The following is a 19,655-nucleotide window of genomic DNA, read 5'->3' on the forward strand; positions in this document are numbered from 1 at the left end:
CAATTATCTGTACTACAAACTTGACCATTAAACTCTATAACTTTGATAAAAAGAAGTAAAATTATTGCTGGTGATTTAGAGAAATGAATTAGAAAAAAAAAAAAAGAAAAAAGAAACCATAAGCCATTGAGAATCGATTGTTAAGTGACAGAAAATCATGTCAATTGGGAAAGTGAACTCGAGGCTTTGCCATTTGGGAGGCTAAAACTTTTCCATTCTACTAAGGTTTTGGTAGCAAGGCTGAAAACTACAGTATCATTTGGGAGCTGTCCAAATGAGCCATGATAGCATTAACTTTATGAAACAACCTTTTTTAAAATGAGATGGAGAGAAAGAGAGACAAAGAGGACAGGGCATGAAAAACTGCACCATCGCTATCCATTTTGGCATATAATTAATTGTTAAAAGCAAGACAAACTCAACATCAGTAGAAGTAGAACTAATCTTAATATGTATGTCATTCCCCAAGTCTAAGTACTTACAATGAGATAAAGTCTTACTTAAAACACTCAATAAAACTTATAATGCGGAACATAAAAACTCTCCAAACATTATTAACAAATAATATCAAAAAAATCTCCAAAAAATTGAAAAAAAATAAACGCCAACACCCAAAAGGTCCTCCAAGATAACTAATTAAAAAAAGAAAACAAAAACAACTAAAACACCATTATCTTATGCCAAATCTAGCTACCTTGAAACTACGGTGTATCTGAATCTATAACAATAAATAATTAGTATAAAACTCAGCAAGCTAGTGGTTTTTCATATTTATATACAAATACTTAAAATAATAAAAAATAAATATTCAAAAATAATCGTTAACAATGTAAACATAATTTTCATATAAACTCTAATTATTAATTACGTAGGACTTGACATAACATAATATTAGCTGTGGATAATCCGTATCACCTCGAGTGTGAGGCATGTAACAAGTGGAAAAATAAAATTTTTAAAAACAAGCACTCATACCCAAAGATATAAGTTATACCCCTACTATGATCATCAATAGATCCTTGCACATGAAATAATACGTCTAAACCGAAGGTAAAGAACCATAAATAACTAGAGAAATACCCTTACATGATTCATCTCAACAACCAAAAACATATCATAACATATCACATAAATGCCTACTACTAAGTACAATAACCAAAGCGTAAATACATATATTAATAATCCAACAAATTTATTTGTACAATACATATATATATTTCATAAAAACATAAAGTTATAAAAAACTTAAATAAAACAATACATATCATAATTACATATTTGCTGGTTTTAGTAAAATGTCTAGTAACTTACTTTGATCAGCAAAGTCCATAAAAGATAAACGACCTATTAATAATACCAACAATCTCTCATAAGTATAAAGCAAAACTGTCATATACCATCCAAACTAAATGAATAGAAGTTGATACCATAAGATCATCATAGTTTAATCCTCAAATCTTAAAATATAGCCTAGAACAATATCAAATCACTGTTGAAATGTGGTGATCTTGCCACAATGTGCAAGGTAGTTCGGTTACACTTGCACTCTTTGTTTTGCAACATCAAAGACCAAACATTGTTTATGTTTATGCATTTTATTTTATCTTGTAATGTTCAAGAACAATATCCTTTTTGTAATGCCCTAAGCTCATTATCCAGCTTAAGGCCTTTTTTGTCTAGTTGCTGGAATTGTATTTCCAGCAACATAAGTCCACTTCCTTGGATGCCGTTTGAAGTAGGTTTGGTATTTGGACCTGAATTTTGGATATGATAAACTAGATATGCAGAGGAAGCAGCAACAAAAATAATGGCCCAATTTGGAAATGGGAAGGCTGAGTTAAGCCCAAAACAATCTGACCTTTGTGCAGTGTTGTTGCCCAGAAAACTGGGCAAAATTGCCTCGGGTTTGATTACTTTTGAATGGGTAAATGGATTTTGTTTTACCTGATTTTTGGGTAGAACGTAGTTTAATATTCATAAAGGCGTCCCTCCAATTTTCAAGTCAAATAGAGCTGGTTTTCAAACTCAAATGCCTTAGACAAGCTGAACTGCCCATTAAAGAAGGTTTCTTGCATGCCCAGCACATTGATTAGAGTTAGTTAAGGTAGTTTGGCTTGGTTGGTTACTTTTAATACTTTTGTATTTATTGCTCAATATGGCAGCATGCCTTATTGTCTTTTTGATGTATTTAAAAGTATGAAAATTGTAATGAAAAATGTTGAGAAAGAAAATATTCAAAAACAGATTTTGAAAAACAACATTTTTGGCTCTCTTTCTCTCATCTACTACATTTTGGTTTCTTCTTCTTCCCAAAAGCTAACAACCTTCTCAAGAACCCTAAACCTCCATTAAAACCAGAAAAAAAACCCAAACAAACCCAAAAAAAAAAACAAAATCAAGAACCAATAACCAAGAACCAACAACAATCATTCTTGACTAACACCTTGAATGATTGTGCTCTAGGGTACAACAACATAAACCTACACCAAATTCCATCATGGTATCAGAGCATAGTGTAATTTCTTAGGACCTTGTGAGCTTTCAACCTAGACCATTTTATTTGTGAAAGGATCCCCCACCTAAAGCCTTCCAACCGAAACCAAAACCTCCCAAAAAGACTAGTTGAAACTCACCAAAACACCACCACCCGAGAGCTTGTTCTTGTGTCCATTTTTCAAAACTTTTCAAAAACCATTTTTTCAAATGGCCTCACAATCCTTTGCAACCCCAACACCACCTAAGTTTGAAGGCCAAAACTATTCCATTTGGAGTATAAAAATGAAAGCCTACCTTCAAGCCTTTGGTTTATGGGAAGTCATAGAAGAAGGTTATGTAGTGGAAGAGTTGAGAGCTAATGCAACCCAAGCACAAAGAAATGCACATGAGGCCGAAGTTGCCAAGGGGTTCAAAGCCCTCACTGCCTTGCACTCCTCCATGAGTGATTCCATTTTTACAAGGATAATGTCATGCACAAGTGCTAGAGAGGTTTGGATAAAGCTTCAAGAGGAGTTCCATGGAAATACTAGAACTCGAAAAATGCAAGTTTTAAACCTAAGAAGAGAGTTTGAGACCTTGAAGATGAAGGAGAATGAGCTTGTCAAGGATTTCATGGAAAGGATGCTCAAAGTGGTAAATCAAATTCGGGTCCTTGGTGAGCAATTGACCGATCAAAGGGTAGTAGAGAAAGTATTGGTGAGCTTACCCGAAAGGTTTGAAGCTCCCCATAAGTTGGAGCTCCCCATAAGTTGGAAGAAATAGGTGAAAAGGTGTGCAAAGTAATAAACATACTAGTAGGATTGATGGAGATGGCTGGGGAGATGAAAAGGTAGATTCAACTAGTACAAGAAGGAGGAGCCATGGGAAGACAATTGGGGTATCAAGCTTAAAATACCTGTATTACATGGTAAGATGGATCTTGAAGCTTACCTTGAGTGGGAACAAAGAGTTGAGATGGTTTTTGACAGTCATGATTACTCGAAATCTAGGAAGGTCAAGCAAGTAAGTGTGGAGTTTCTTGATTATGCTCTAAAATGGTGGGAAAAGGAATGCATACTAGGAGGAGAGTTGGGAAAGAAAAGGAAGGCATTTTATGCAAAACAAAGTTAAATCAAGAAAGCTTTCTTGTGTAATAAGCCAAAGTTTGTAATGACATATAAAGAAATGTTACTTGAATTATTTTGGCTAACCTTAAAGATCATATTTTGTCTAGTTCTAAAGTATTTATTTTGTGGGAAAACGAAAATGTCTTTCCAAAGGAGATTCCTAAAGGATTACCTCCATTAATAGGAATTGAATATCAAATAGATTTCATTCTTAAAGCTTCAATTCCCAACAAGCCTGCATACAAAATCAATTACTAGAGTTCGTGCAAAGAGGTTTAAAGAAGCATTGGATGGTCTTATCTGAGATGTGCTTACCAATCAAGAATGTGAGAGTTTTACTAAGGAAGAATCAAATTTGACAACAATATTTTGCATTGAAGGCATCAGATATGAAAGCATGAAAGAAGACAATGTTAGGGGCAATTTGGTTATTTCTCAAGAGCGTGATGACTAGCATTATGATGACCTGGCATCCTTAGGCTCGTGGCATGATATGTGGCATCTAAGTGGCCATCCAACATGGCTTGAAAATAAAGAAATCAGTTTGTTTCCTTTTTAGGCCAATTATGTGTCTTACTTGATCACCAAGCTATCTGCTCTCCAAGTTTTACAATTTCAATTTTTTTTCAATTTTAGGAAATCTTTAATTTTTGTTATGTTTTTAATTACTTTTGGTTGGAAAATTAACTAGTTTCCTAATCTTTAGTTGTCATGCTATTAGGAACTTTTCTAAACTATAAAGGAGTTGACTAGTCAAATTTAAATTAGGAAATAAGTTATAATTTAGGTTTTTGAGTTTAGAAAGGTATTTTAGATGAATTTGTTATCATTTTTCCATGTATTTTTTGCCTATAAAAGGGCTTCAATTTCATTAATACAATAATCTTTGATCTTTAGCAAAATTCAATACTTGTGAGAATTAAACCTTTTGGTTCTTTAACAACTATCCTTTGAACTTTTCTAACTTGAGAATTAAAGTTCAATCCTTGAATTATCAATAAGGCATTTCTGTAATCCTTTTATGGCATCATTCATTCCGAAAGAACCTGAATCAATTGGACGATTGAGTATTAGTTTGTACAAATTTAGATTGGATTACATAGGCTCATATCACCCAAGGAAATGAAGGAGCTTCAATATCAAGGAAGTGAATTTTTTTAAAAAAAGGTTATATTAGGAAAGCATGAGCCTATGTGCTGTTCTAGTGTTATTAGTCCCTAAAAAAGAAGGAACATGAAGAATACGTGTTGATTGTAGGGCTATTAAAAATATAACTATTAAGTGTAGACATCCTATCCCTAGGTTAGATTATATGCTTGATGAGTTATATGGTGCATGCATGTTTTCTAAGTTTGACCTATCATCAAATACACATGAAAGAAGGTGATGAGTGAAAAACTACGTTTAAAACAAAACATGGATTATATGGGTAGTTGGTTATACCATTTGGATTAAATAGTGCTCCAAACACTTATGAGATTAATGAACCATGTTTTACGTGCTTTTATTTGTAGGTTTATGGTCGTGTATTTTTATGACATTCTTGTATATAGTAGGAGTTTAGAAGAATATTTAGAACATCATAGGCTAGTTTTAAAAGTTCTTAGTAAAGAGAGGTTGTTTGCTAATCTTAAAAAATGTAATGTTTGACAATCTAAGCTTGTCTTTTTGGGCTTTGTAATAAGGGCTGTAGATATTAAAGTTGAGCAAGAGAAGTTTAAGGCCATTCAAGAGTGGCAGATGCCAACTTCAATCACAAATGTTAGGAGTTTTCATGAGTTAGCTAGCTTTTATAGAAGTTTCGCAAAAAATTTAGTACCATTGTTCCACCTTTTATAGACGTTATCAAGAAGAGTTAGTTTCTATTGGGAAGAGGAACAAGAAAAGTCCTTTAAATTATTTAAGTTAGTTGCTAATGCTCCTTTATTGGTTTTACATAACTTTTTAAAGACCTTTGAGATTGAATGTGATGTCTCAAGAATAGGTATAGGTGTTGTTTTGATGCAAGAAGGAAGATCCATCGCATATTTCATTGAGAAACTAAGTAAGATAACCTTAAAGTATTCTATTTATGATTTTTGTAAGATAACCTTTGGAAACATGGCCAGCATTACTTATGGCCAAAAAAATTTGTGATCCAAACTAATCATGAATCTTGGTATACTGAAGATGTCACAATAGGTGATGAATATCCTATTGCTAAATCAAAACTAAAATACTCACTCTCTAATGGTGTTTATGTGTTCAACATGAACAACGAGAAATTCAATCTCACAATTAATTTTATGTATGAATAATGTACTGATTATATTAATAAAACAAGCCCTTAAATAGGCTAAAAATCTTACAAAATAATACCCTAAGTAACTAGGTAAAACCGGCTACATAGAATAGGAAACCTAATGATGGCCGAAAATCACCTTATTTTCTAATTTAATTTGAATTAATTAATTCCTTAATTTTGAAATAGGAATTAATTAATTTACAATGAAAATAATAAAATAATAACTTTCCTAAGTTGATTTTTCCAGCAAATAAATAAAAAGAAATCAAATAAAACGAATAAATTCCTAAAACAAAAAGTTAAAATCAAATTAGGAAACAAATTGACTATCTTTCTAAGTAAGCTAACTTTGACCAATCTCCTACTTTCTAATTAGAAGTTATCAATGGAAGATCTAGAACCATTACCTATATTTAAGGTAAGAACCTCGGTATAGTGAAGACGCCACAATAGGGTGCGGAATAACCTATTGATAAGTCAAATTTGAACTCCACAAACAAAGCTTGGAAAGGTTCGATATAGTTCTTAGAGAACCAAGAAAATCACTCTCCCTTTGAATCAAAATTGTAATCTCCCTTTATTCATGACTTATGTGCCTTTAAATTGGCAAAATAAATTACAAAGCTTTCCTAAATTTGCTAAAAGTAAAGGTAGAATAATAATGGACGAAATTTGGTTTAGGAAACCTAATTTGGTTAGGTTAAGGAAACTTAATTTAGCTCCTAGTTTCCTAATTTGAATGGCCTTTAATTCTTTGACCAATTCAACTCTAATAAAATTAGGAAACCAATTTGAAATCCTAATAAAAAAACTAAATTAGGAAAGTAATTAGGCAACATGTCACATCACCATTCATGTCATCAAAACATGCCACATCACCATATTGTTGGATTCCATGCGTTAGGCTTTTTTTCATGTTGGCATCCACCGTTCCAATCATATGGACTAATTTTGGTTCGTCTTCAGTAATGAACATGCTTCCTTGATATGTGAACACCTTTTGCATTAAACCATTTAGTGCTTCTTTAAATCGCTTTGCTCTAGCTTTGGTTATTGGTCCCGTAAAGATTGGAAGTGGCTCTCAACGCCATCTTAAGGTGCTCCTAGACATGTCCTCATCATTGACTCCATCTTGAGGTGCTTCGAGTCATGTCCTCATCATGGAACACTTTAAAATAGCTAAAACCTTCACTGTTCTTCAAGAACACTTCTATTTGCCACATGTGAAAATAGATGTAGAAAGAATATGTGATAGCTGCATTCAATGTAAGCAATCTAAATCATGGCTGTAACCGCAGAAGTTGTACATGCCACTTCCTATATCTAATGTTAGGCCTAAAATATTGATATTTTATGCCATTTTTATGGCTTAATGTTTGTTAGTTTGTATTAATTTGTTATGGAAATATACGCAATTATCTATTTTTCTTAATCTAGGTGAAGGAGAAAGAATTTTAAGAAAACAACCATAAAAAATGGATTCCTTGGGTCGAATTATGGTGGGAAGCAAAAATAGAGCTCAAACAGACTTAGCATTGAAAAGATTCCTTAAAGATTCCATAAAAATTCTGCTAGGAATTTCATGGTAGAAGTGGATGTCATATGAATCCTCACAATCTAACGATCTCAAATGTCTCATTATTTTTTAATTTTAAGGTGCGAGCAAAGAGTTATCATCATTTAAATTTTGGAATTTATAAAAAGGAATATTCTAGTTAAATCTCCACCATTGATCAAAAAAGGGAATCAAGGCATTTTGAGGGCTAAGATAAAGACAAGTGACAATAATTGGCTGATTTATCATTAATGAGGCACATGTCATGTCATATGCTTCATTAAGGGTAAATTAGACTAATTAACTATTTTTTTAGGAGCTATTAGAGAAAGGGAAAATAGTTGAGAGCAAGTAATATCAAGTTTACTTTTTACACATAAAAACCCTTTTCATGGCATAAAAAGAATACCTTCCAAGACTCCGACATTGAAAATAAAGAGAGAAAAAGGTTCCCATAGTTCTATATATAGCCCCTACCACATTGAAGGAATAGAAATACAAGTTTAGAAATTAGGTTTCCAAAACCTAATTTTCGTCCATTATTATTCCATCATTACAATTTTGATTAAAAGTGAGAGTGATTCTCTAAGAACTATATCAAACTTTTCAAGCTTTGCTTGTGGAGTTCAAATTTGACTTCTCAATAGGTTATTCCGCATCCTATTGTGGCATCTTCACCATACTAAGGTTCTTACCTCAAATATAGGTAGTGGGTTGAGGTCTTCCACTGATAACTTGTAATTAGACGGTTTAATTCAATTTTTGTTACGGGTTTAGAGGTAGGTCGTTCTAGATTCATATCAATTTGGTATCATAGATAGTTTCTAATTACAGGTTTGATCTATCTATTTCTTTTCTTTTGTTTCATTGTTTTTCTTGGTTTTTTTGGGGCAATTTTTAGCATTAGGTTAGAAATTGCATCTTTGATTTCTTTTGTTGCTCATTGTGTTTGGGTTGCTACATACTTCTTTGCATTTTGTTTTTGTGTTCTTCTTCATTCATTCCAATCAAATCATATTGAAAAAAAAAATTCGTTCTTAAATTTTTTTTCTTGTTCTTGTGGTTTGTGGCATTGAATTATTGAGATTTCAAGATAAATCAAGTAGTGAATTTTTTTTTTTCTGGTTGATTTGAGGAGCACAAAAAACAAGCCAAAATCAATATCGAAAATAAAGTTTGTTCAATATTCACTAATTCCACTTTGCAAATCTCATTCCAATTTGTTCTTCACATTCTAGTTTCTTTTGTTTGTGCCAAATTTCTTCTTGAGCTATCATCGTTGCCTTTTTCTTGTTACTTTTCATTCTATTTGTCTTGTAGCCTTATTTTCATAACTGTTTGGTAGGTCTATTTGGATTGTTACTTGCTAGTTTGTTTTAGTTTGAAATTAGTTTGCAAAGAACCAAATAGGATTACTAGAGTGGTAAAAGGCAAGAGAGGTGAGAATTATAGAGGGTAAAAGCCAAACTATAGCTAGAGTGCAAATACAAGTGAATTGAGACCTTGAATTTGAGCGAAACACGTGAGGGAGTGTTGTGAGGTCCTTTTTACTGACAAGTTCTAGGGAAAACTTCAAAGAGATGGAATCTTATCCGACCAATCATGGGGCAAATCCATGATTGGTCGGATAAGATGGAATCATCTATCCAAACGCCGTAGCAATGATGATGTGTAAAATCAACTCGCAAGTGCACGAATCGTTTTCAAGTAATAAAGTGGAAAAATAGGGTTGTCGTACCCAAGGGATTAAGTATTAAGTACCAAAAATAATTAGGTTTTGATAATATTTGAACGAAAATTTAAAATGGCAATTGAAAACTAAATAAACTAAATTAAACAAAAGCAATCAATTAAAATTAAATCAATTTCAAGTAAGAGAGAGAATTGAATAATTATGAATACTAGGGCATTTGATTTCACCACTAACTATTCCAATTTAATTACTTAAATATGTGAATTTAATTAACTAGTAATTTTGTTAACCACACATAATCACAAAATTAATCAAAAGTAGCTTCCACTCACAATTGATAATATTCACATAACCTAATTTATTCCTTCCGGCCTATAAATTAAATCATGCAAATTCATCAAGCATAGATTAAGCAAATAATATGGCATGAGACATAACTATTTTCCAATCAATTATGCATTCATGTAAATCATTGGAGATCCATAATATTATCCTTTTCCAAGCTCAAATATTATTAAAATCATTCATTCCTTCCGGCCTATGAAAGCATTAAGTATACCAATGCTTTATTAACAAAATATATTACTAATTAAATAAAACTCAACATGTATTAAAATAATTAACCCTTCATAGTTAGGGCTACATCATAGCCCTAGCTATGAAAATTAGTTCATGGTAAAAATAATTTCAACATTCATAATTATTAAAAATAATAAGATTCACAATTAGAGAGAAAGGAAAAGAGAATAAAAACTATTGAAGAAATTCTTCTCCAAGAGCTCTCAAAGTCATAGCCTTCTTCTCCAAGCAAGCCCACGTCTCTCTGCCTCCTCCAAGCTCTCCAATTGATCTTCTAAAACTCTAAAACTTTAAAACCCTAGAACCCTTAAGAGAATATTAGAAACTCCCAAAATTTGGTTTGTTTCTATTTAAGCCTCCTAAAAGCTCTTAAATAACTCTCTAAACTTGTATATCTTCCTTCAATGTGGTGGGGGCTATATATATAGGGCCTTGGGAATCTTTTTCTCTCTTTATTTTCAATGTGGGAGTCTTGGAAAATACCTTTTTTAGGCCATGAAAAGGGTTGAACGAATTTCATGTGTAAACAGGAAACTGTATATTACTTGCTCTCTATTATTTTCTTTTTATCTAATTCCTCCTAAAAAAATAGTTAATTAGTCTAATTTACCCTTAATGAAGCATGTGACATGACATGTGCCTCATTAATGATAAATTAACCAATTATTGCCACTTGTTTTTATCTTGGCCCTCAAATTGCCTTGATTCCCTCTTTTGATCAATGGTGGAGATTTAACTAGAATATTATTTTTTATAAATTCTAAACTTTAAATGATGATAACTATTTGCTCGCACCTCGAAATCCAAAAATAACGAGACATTTGAAATCCTCAGAACTTGATGATTCATATGACATCCACTTCCATCATGAAATTCCCGATAGAATCTTTATGGAATCTTCAAGGTATCTTTTTGGAATCTTTTTAATGCTTAGTCCGTTCGAGCTCGAATCTTGCTTCCCACCATAATTCGACCCAAGGAATCCATTTTTATGGTTGTTTTCTTAAAATTCTTCCTCTTTTACCTAGATTAAGAAAAATACATAATTAAGTATCTTTCCATAACAAATTAACACAAACTAACAAATATTAAGCTATAAATATGGTATAAAATCATCAATATTTTAGACCTAACAAATACCCCAAAACTTAAGATTTGCTAGTCCCTAGCAAAGAAAAAGAATAAGAAAGTGAAATTTTATTTAAAGAACATAAGATACTTTAATGAGGTGCCTCAAAGATTGTATAACATATGACTTTTCAAATGGTTTCAAGTAATTATGTAACTCAATACCTTATATTCTATCCAACATATATGATACTTCCAATGTGTGTGTGTGGAAATCAATTTATACACTTAATTATCATGTGCTTGAATAAATTTACAAGAATTAGAGATTGATAATAACGTATGAACTACCATATGCTTGACTTAATTATCACTCTCCACTAATGTAGGTTAATGCACCACCTTAAATCATTAGGACTTCATGGTTTCTATTGTTAAGGCTAATAGATAAGGCTAAAGAAAGAAAAGGATAGGATATAATAAATCAAAGAAAGAAAGCTAAAATTAAATATCAATGAATAAATTACTTGTAAAATTTGTTTCTTTATAGAACTTCTTTTCTTATTTTAACTTCAATTTCAATATCCTTTTTCTCCTTTTTATTGTGCATACATTCTTCAAATCACACATATTCTTTCTTTATTTCTTTTTTTTTTCTTTTTTTCTTTCTTTTCCACTAAACCCCCAAACTTATTTTTCTTCTTATTGCACATTCAAACCTCCAATTTACACAAAAATGCATACTAGAGACAAATTCACCAAATACTTAACCTCCAAACTTTATTTTTTTCCTTTTTTTTTTCATTTTTTTCTTTTTCAACACTCAAACAAGCTCACAAGCATATATTCATATCAATTCAATTAAAGCTCTCTTTGTAGTATGTTCAAGGTAGGAAAAAGAAATTTAAGGCTCAAAAGGGTAAGTAAATGTGCTCTAAAGAAAAGGCTCTAATACTTCTTTATGCATCCTAAAGGCTCAAATAAGGTACTAGTGGAAGATAATGTTTTAGGTGGGCTTGAAAGGCTCAAACTTAAACAAAGATGGCCTAAATCATATTCTTAGTAATGCACTCACCTAGGATTTCGCCTCAAGCAATAATCAAGCAAGGTCTAGAGTTCAATTAATAATAAAGTACTCTAATTCATGCAAACCTTCTTCAAAACACAATCTAAATTATGCATTATTGATTATGTGCTCAAAATTTATTGAAAGTAACAATATGCGAATATAACGTCAAGCATTTAAGCATACACAAAAACAAATCCACCATCTAAAAACCAATTTATTTTCAATCATAGTCTTATCATTGGCTCATTAAGGTACTTAAGAAAACACCACAAAAACAAATTTTTTTTTTTTAATAATGAAGGAAAATAAAAACTAAAACTAACATTTTTGAAAACTTATAAAAACACTTAAATGGACAAGATTTAAAAGATGCAAAGCATGCTTTTCACCCCCAAACTTAAAATGAACAATGTCCTCATTGTGAAAAACATAAAATAAAGCAAAAGTAAATAAAAGGTAAAGAGTACTCCCCTTTGAAGACATGGAATGTTCCTCGTAATGTGAAAAAAATTTTATGTACTCCAATGCATATTAAAGGTGGTTATACTCCAAACCTAACTTTAGACTTGAAATTCTCAACATTCATCTTTTGATCTTTTACACCTAAACATCTTAAAACCTTGCAAAAACTCAAACAAAACACATCAAAACAACCTAAAAACAAGAAAACAACTAGAAACAACTAAAATAAATAGATAAATATAAGATAAAGAAAGAAACTTGGGTTGCCTCCCAAGAGTGCTTGTTTAAAGTCATTAGCTTGACTCCTCCCTTTAACTTAATTAAGATCATCCAAGTAGAGGCTAGTCTCAAGCACTCCACCTTCATAATATGGCTTCAACCGCTGCCCATTCACCTTAAAACTTTCATGTCCCGGTTTGGTGATTTCAATTGCTCCACTTGGAAAAATTTGTACAATATCATATGGTCCACTCCATCTTGATCTTAATTTACCTGGAAACAATTTAAGTCTAGAGTTATAAAGAAGTACCTTTTGTCCAACATGAAAGTTCCTCTTTTTAATCATCTTGTCGTGCCATCTCTTTGTCTTTTCTTTGTAAATCTTTGCATTCTCGAAAGCATCCATCCTAAATTCTTCAAGTTCATCCAATTGCAATAGCCTATTCTTGCCCACAGCCTCTTGATCAAAATTGAGAAACTTGGTTGCCCAATATGCTTTATGCTCCAATTCCACGGGAAGATGACATTCCTTACCAAAAACCAGTTTATACGGAGAAGTACCAATAGGGGTCTTGTAGGCGGTCCGGTATGCCCAAAGTGCATCATCTAGCTTTAAGCTCCAATCCTTTCTTGAAGCATTGACCGTCTTCTCCAAAATCCTCTTTATTTCCCTATTTGAAATTTCTACTTGCCCACTAGTTTGTGGGTGGTAAGGAGTAGCAATTTTATGTCTAACACCATATTTAGCAAGAAGGGATTCAAATTGTTTGTTGCAAAAATGAGTGCCACCATCACTAATGATTGCTCGGGGTGTACCAAATCTAGTAAAAATGTATTTTTTTAAAAATTTCACTACAACTCGTGCATCATTAGTAGGTAGTGCACTAGCTTCAACCCATTTAGAAACATAATCCACAGCAACCAAAATATATTTATTACCACAAGAAGAAGGAAAAGGACCCATGAAATCAATACCCCAAACATCAAACAATTCTACCTCAAGGATATTCTTCAAAGGCATCTCATTCTTCCTTGATATGTTCCCGGTTCTCTGGCACCTATCACACCCTTGCACATAAATATTAGTATCTTTAAACATAGATGGCCAATAAAATCCAGAATTTAATATTTTTGCTATGGTTTTTCTAGTCCCAAAATGCCCCCCATACTCACTAGAATGACAACTTTTAATAATGGACATTGTCTCTTCTCTAGCAACACACCTCCTAATTATACCATCGGCACACTTCTTAAAAAGATAGGGGTCATCCCAAAAGTAATACCTACTTTCCTTAAGAAACTTATGCTTTTCATATGGTTTTTCCAAACTAGGCGGCATAACATTAGTAACCAAATAATTAACAATGTTAGCATACCATGGTACATCAAACATACCATCAACCTTAAACACTTTCTCATCTGGAAAACACTCTTCTATATCTCTTTCTTCTTTTTCCTCACTCAATTCCAACCTAGACAAGTGATCAGCTACTAGGTTTTCTACTCCTTTTTTATCCAAAATTTCTAAGTCAAACTCTTGAAGTAACAAAACCCATCTAATTAACCTAGGTTTAGACTCTTTCTTACTCATGAGGTACTTAATTGCACTATGATCGGTATAGACAATGGTCTTAGAACCTAACAAATATGCTCTAAACTTATCAAAAGCAAAGACAATGGCAAGCATCTCTTTCTCAGTAGTAGCATAATTAAGTTGAGCATCATTCAAAGTTCTAGAAGCATAATAAATAACATGCAGTTTTTTATCTTTCCTTTGTCCCAAAACAGCTCCTATAGCATAATCACTAGCATCACACATAATTTCAAAAGGTAGATTCCAATTAGGAGTACACATAATGGGAGCACATATTAATTTTTCTTTCAAAAGATTAAAAGCATGCATGCATTCATCATCAAAAACAAAGGGAACATCTTTATTCAATAAGTTACAAAGAGGTTTAGTTATCTTGGAAAAATCCTTAATAAATCTCCTATAAAAGCCCGCATGCCCAAGAAAACTCCTAATACCTTTTATTGAAGTAGGTGGAGGCAATTTCTCTATAACTTCTATTTTAGCTTTATCTACCTCAATTCCCCTTTTAGAAACCTTATGACCTAAAACTATGCCCTCTTGAACCATAAAGTGACATTTTTCCCAATTAAGCACAAGATTCGTTTCTTTACACCTTAGAAGAACCCTAGATAAATTTTGCAAGCAAGAGGTAAAAGAATCACCAAATACACTAAAATCATCCATAAAAATCTCAATGATATCTTCTACCATATCCGAAAAGATGGACAGCATACACCTTTGAAAGGTTGCAGGTGCATTGCATAAACCAAAAGGCATCCTTCTATAGGCAAAAGTTCCATAAGGACAAGTAAAAGTAGTCTTTTCTTGATCATCAGGGGCAATAGCTATTTGATTGTAACCGCTATAACCATCTAGAAAACAATAATATTCCTTACCGGCTAACCTTTCTAACATTTGATCAATGAATGGCAAAGGAAAATGGTCTTTTCTAGTGGCCTTATTAAGCTTCCTATAATCAATGCACACTCTCCACCCAGTAACTAACCTAGTAGGAATAAGCTCACTCTTATCATTCTCTTGCACAGTCATCCCACCTTTCTTAGGAACTACTTGAATAGGACTTACCCAATTACTATCCGAAATAGGATAGATAATCCCGGCATCTAAAAGCTTTAAAATCTCACCATGAACCACTTTCTTAAGATTAGGATTAAGCCTCCTTTGATGTTCTACAGTTGGTTTATGGTCTTCCTCCATAAGTATTTTGTGCATACAAATAGAGGGGCTAATACCCTTAATATCAGCTATAGTCCAACCTAGTGCAGTTTTATGTTCTCTTAAAACTTCTAAAAGTTTGGCTTCTTGGTCCTCACTAAGGGCGGATGAAATTATTACCGGAAGGGTATTATTAAATCCTAGAAAAACATATTTTAAATGACTAGGTAGTGGCTTCAAATCAATTATAGGTGGGTGCTCCACACTCGGTATCTTTCTAGGTCCACTCTCACCGAAATCCTCAAACTTTCCAACATAATCTACTTCACAGTGGGTGGCTATATCTATGATGTTACACTCTTGTTTTTCTTCTTCTGTACATGGTCCAAATAACTCACGCAATCCTAAGGGATCTAAATTATTTTCCTTTGCCATATCATTTACCAATTCATCACATGCATCGACAAGAAAGCAGTAAGAAATTTCATCAAGATTAGGAAATTTAACAACATTAGGGATTTGAAAACTTACCTCCTCATTGAGTACTCTAAGGGTTACTTGCCTTTGTTGTACATCAATTAGCGCACGTCCGGTTGCAAGAAATGGTCTTCCAAGAATGATTGGAATGTTGTCATCTTCCTCCATATCAAGTATCACAAAGTCTGCAGGGAATATGAACTTGTTTACTTTTACAAGTACATCCTCCAATATTCCCCTTGGTCTTTTTATGCTTCGATCTGCCATTTGAAGAGTCACTGTGGTAGGCTTCACATCTCCCACTCCAAGCTTCCTGTAAATGCTATATGGCATCAAATTAATGCTAGCACCTAAATCACAAAGAGCCATAAAATTATAATGTCCAATGTTACATGGGATATCAAAGCTTCCTGGATCTTTTAACTTGGGTGGAATCCTATGGTGTAACCTAGCACTACTCTCCTCACTCAAAGCTACTAACTCATAATTCTCCCACCTCCTCTTGTTTGACAATATCTCCTTCAAAAACTTAACATAGGAAGGCATTTGTTCTAAGGCATCTATGAAAGGGATATTTACATGCAATTGCTTAAATACATCAAGAAACTTTTTAAATTGATTATCTAACTTTGCATTCCTAAACCTAGATGGGAAAGGTGGAGGTGGGGTTTTCTTGTAGGCTTGATTCTTCTCCTCATTTTCGTTGTGCTTGTCAATAGGTTTGGTTAGGTAAGGTGCTGGTTCAACTTTCTTTGATCCAGTTGGTGAGCTCTCGGCCTCTCTTACATGTGGTGGTATGTACTTTGTTGGTGGAGACTTCATGGCATCACCTAAACCTTCATCTTTTCTCCTATAAGCCTCATTATGCTCCACATTTGATTTTGAGTTGTCATGTGTGACCAAGTGTGATGTTGAGTCTATAGGGCTCTCTTCATCTTCATCATCAAGAATTACCATCCCTTTGTCACTTTCTTTAGGCCCGGCTACTTGCTTTCCACTTCTTAATGTAATGGCTTGAACCTGCTCCTTTGGGTTCTTCTCCGTTTGGCTTGGCAAAGTTCCTTGACTTCTTTGGAATTGAGTTGCTAATTGACCTATTTGGTTCTCCAAGCTTTTGATTGCAGCGATTTGGTTGTTGAACATTTGACTATGGTTTGTCAATTGTTGCTCAGTTCTCTGCATGAAAGAATTAGTACTATTAGATAACTCTTGCAAGGATTGTTGAAGTGAAGAAAATTGAGTTTGAGCTTGAGAATAATTTTGATTTTGATGTGCAAGTTGCGGCTTTTGGTAGAATGGAGATTGGAATTGTTGTTTTTGAAACCCTCCACTTTGTCCTTGATTAGACCCTTGCTGGTTGTTGTTAGACCATGAAAAATTTGGGTGGTTCCTCCATCCTGGATTATATGTGTTAGAATATGGATTGTTTTGTTGCTTTTGGAAGTTCCCTACAAAATTAACATCATCAGAAGCAAAGGGATTTCCAACTTGGCAATCCACACTCTTATGATCATGAGCACCACATAAATCACAAAATAAAAAATTATTAGTAGATTGGATAGAATTTACCCCTATTTGACCAAATTGAGTGTTCAAGGTCTTCATGAATTGGGTTGCAAGTTGAGCTCCTAAGTTGTTAATATCAACGTCTTCCACGGCCTTTACTTGACTTCTTCCATTTAGTCTCCTCTCACTTGGATATTGGTAGTTATTATGGGCCATCTCTTCAATTAATTCAAATGCTTCTGATTGCCTCTTCTTCATTAAAGAACCTCCTGCAGCTGCATCTACCAATTGTTTGTTACCATAATCTAGACCATTATAGAAAATTTGTACCTGTATCCATGTTGGAAAACCATGGTGTGGGCATCTTCTTAATAGTTCCTTGAAGCGCTCCCATGCATCATACAATGTCTCTTGGTCCCATTGACAAAAATTGTTTATATCACTTTTCAATTTTGCGGTCTTTGATGGAGGAAAAAATTTGTCTAGGAATTTTGCCTCCATAGCATCCCATGTAGTGATAGTACCTGCAGGTAAAGAATTTAACCACACTTTTGCCTTGTCTCTAAGAGACCAAGGAAAAAGTCTTAATCGAAAAGCATCATCAGAAACACCATTTTGTTTAGACATATCACACAATTGAAGAAAACTAGAAATATGCATGTTTGGATCTTCATGAGGCAAACCACAAAATTGAACATTATTAAGCAAAGAAGTAGTAGATGCTTCAATTTTAAAATTGTTTGCTTCAATGGGTGGTCTCCTTATGCAAGACAAATCACCAACTTTCTTGTGAGCAGCATACTCGCATATGGGCAAATCATCTTCTCTTTGGTTGGCCATTGCACCTTCTTGAGTTCCTTGGTCTATACGTACCCAAGTACCCCTTATGGCTTGTTTTCTAGGTGCTGGTTTATTTTCTAAGTCAACTCCCTCCTTGAACTCTTGATCACCACTATGAATCATACACAACACCTAATTCCTAAAAAGAGAGCAAGTAAAATAAATTAGATAGAAAATTAGAAAATTGAACAAGAAAAAAAAAATTATTAGAATTCTAATGTTGCTAACTAATCTAACAATTAAAATCAATTAGCAATAAAGAAAAATAAACTAACACTTAACTAAAAGATAAATGAAAATAACTCTAGGAAATAATGAACCAAACGAAAAGAATGCAAAAAATTAAACCCTTTCGTGAAGTATGCTTTTAAAGTAAACAATTATGCCAAACTAAAATTTCAACTAAAAGTAAGCTAAACCTAATCTTATTCCACCAAACAAATAAAAAATAATAATAAAATCCCTAAGTATGCTAGACTTGTAACCTAAGCACCAATAAATTAAAAACACAATTTTGGTTTCAAGTACCACAAAATAAGTATTAAAAATTCAAAGCAAGTTGGCCAAACAAGCAAAGAATTAAAACCCTAGCATGCAACACTAAAACCAAAATTAAGAAACAAATATAAAAATTTAAAATAAGAAAACAATGATCAAAGTACTACTAAACCCAATCCGAATTAATATTAATGCCTTAATCCCCGGCAACGGCGCCAAAAACTTGATGTGTAAAATCAACTCGCAAGTGCACGAATCGTTTTCAAGTAATAAAGTGGAAAAATAGGGTTGTCGTACCCAAGGGATTAAGTATTAAGTACCAAAAATAATTAGGTTTTGATAATATTTGAACGAAAATTTAAAATGGCAATTGAAAACTAAATAAACTAAATTAAACAAAAGCAATCAATTAAAATTAAATCAATTTCAAGTAAGAGAGAGAATTGAATAATTATGAATACTAGGGCATTTGATTTCACCACTAACTATTCCAATTTAATTACTTAAATATGTGAATTTAATTAACTAGTAATTTTGTTAACCACACTTAATCACAAAATTAATCAAAAGTAGTTTCCACTCACAATTGATAATATTCACATAACCTAATTTATTCCTTCCGGCCTATAAATTAAATCATGCAAATTCATCAAGCATAGATTAAGCAAATAATATGGCATGAGACATAACTATTTTCCAATCAATTATGCATTCATGTAAATCATTGGAGATCCATAATATTATCCTTTTCCAAGCTCAAATATTATTAAAATCATTCATTCCTTCCGACCTATGAAAGCATTAAGTATACCAATGCTTTATTAACAAAATATATTACTAATTAAATAAAACTCAACATGTATTAAAATAATTAACCCTTCATAGTTAGGGCTACATCATAGCCCTAGCTATGAAAATTAGTTCATGGTAAAAATAATTTCAACATTCATAATTATTAAAAATAATAAGATTCACAATTAGAGAGAAAGGAAAAGAGAATAAAAACTATTGAAGAAATTCTCCTCCAAGAGCTCTCAAAGTCATAGCCTTCTTC

At 32.8% G+C, this 19,655-nt stretch overlaps 1 non-coding gene across 1 annotated transcript; it reads left to right on the plus strand.

Moving 5' to 3' along the window:
- The first annotated feature begins 17,609 nt into the window (after positions 1-17,609).
- On the plus strand, positions 17,610-17,716 carry LOC125420747 (small nucleolar RNA R71). Its single transcript, XR_007238979.2, has one exon. It is a non-coding gene; the product is annotated as a small nucleolar RNA R71 (small nucleolar RNA).
- Positions 17,717-19,655: the final 1,939 nt, after the last annotated feature.

This window comes from Ziziphus jujuba, chromosome 1 (assembly GCF_031755915.1).
Source record: "Ziziphus jujuba cultivar Dongzao chromosome 1, ASM3175591v1".
NCBI classification, from domain to species: Eukaryota; Viridiplantae; Streptophyta; class Magnoliopsida; order Rosales; family Rhamnaceae; genus Ziziphus; species Ziziphus jujuba.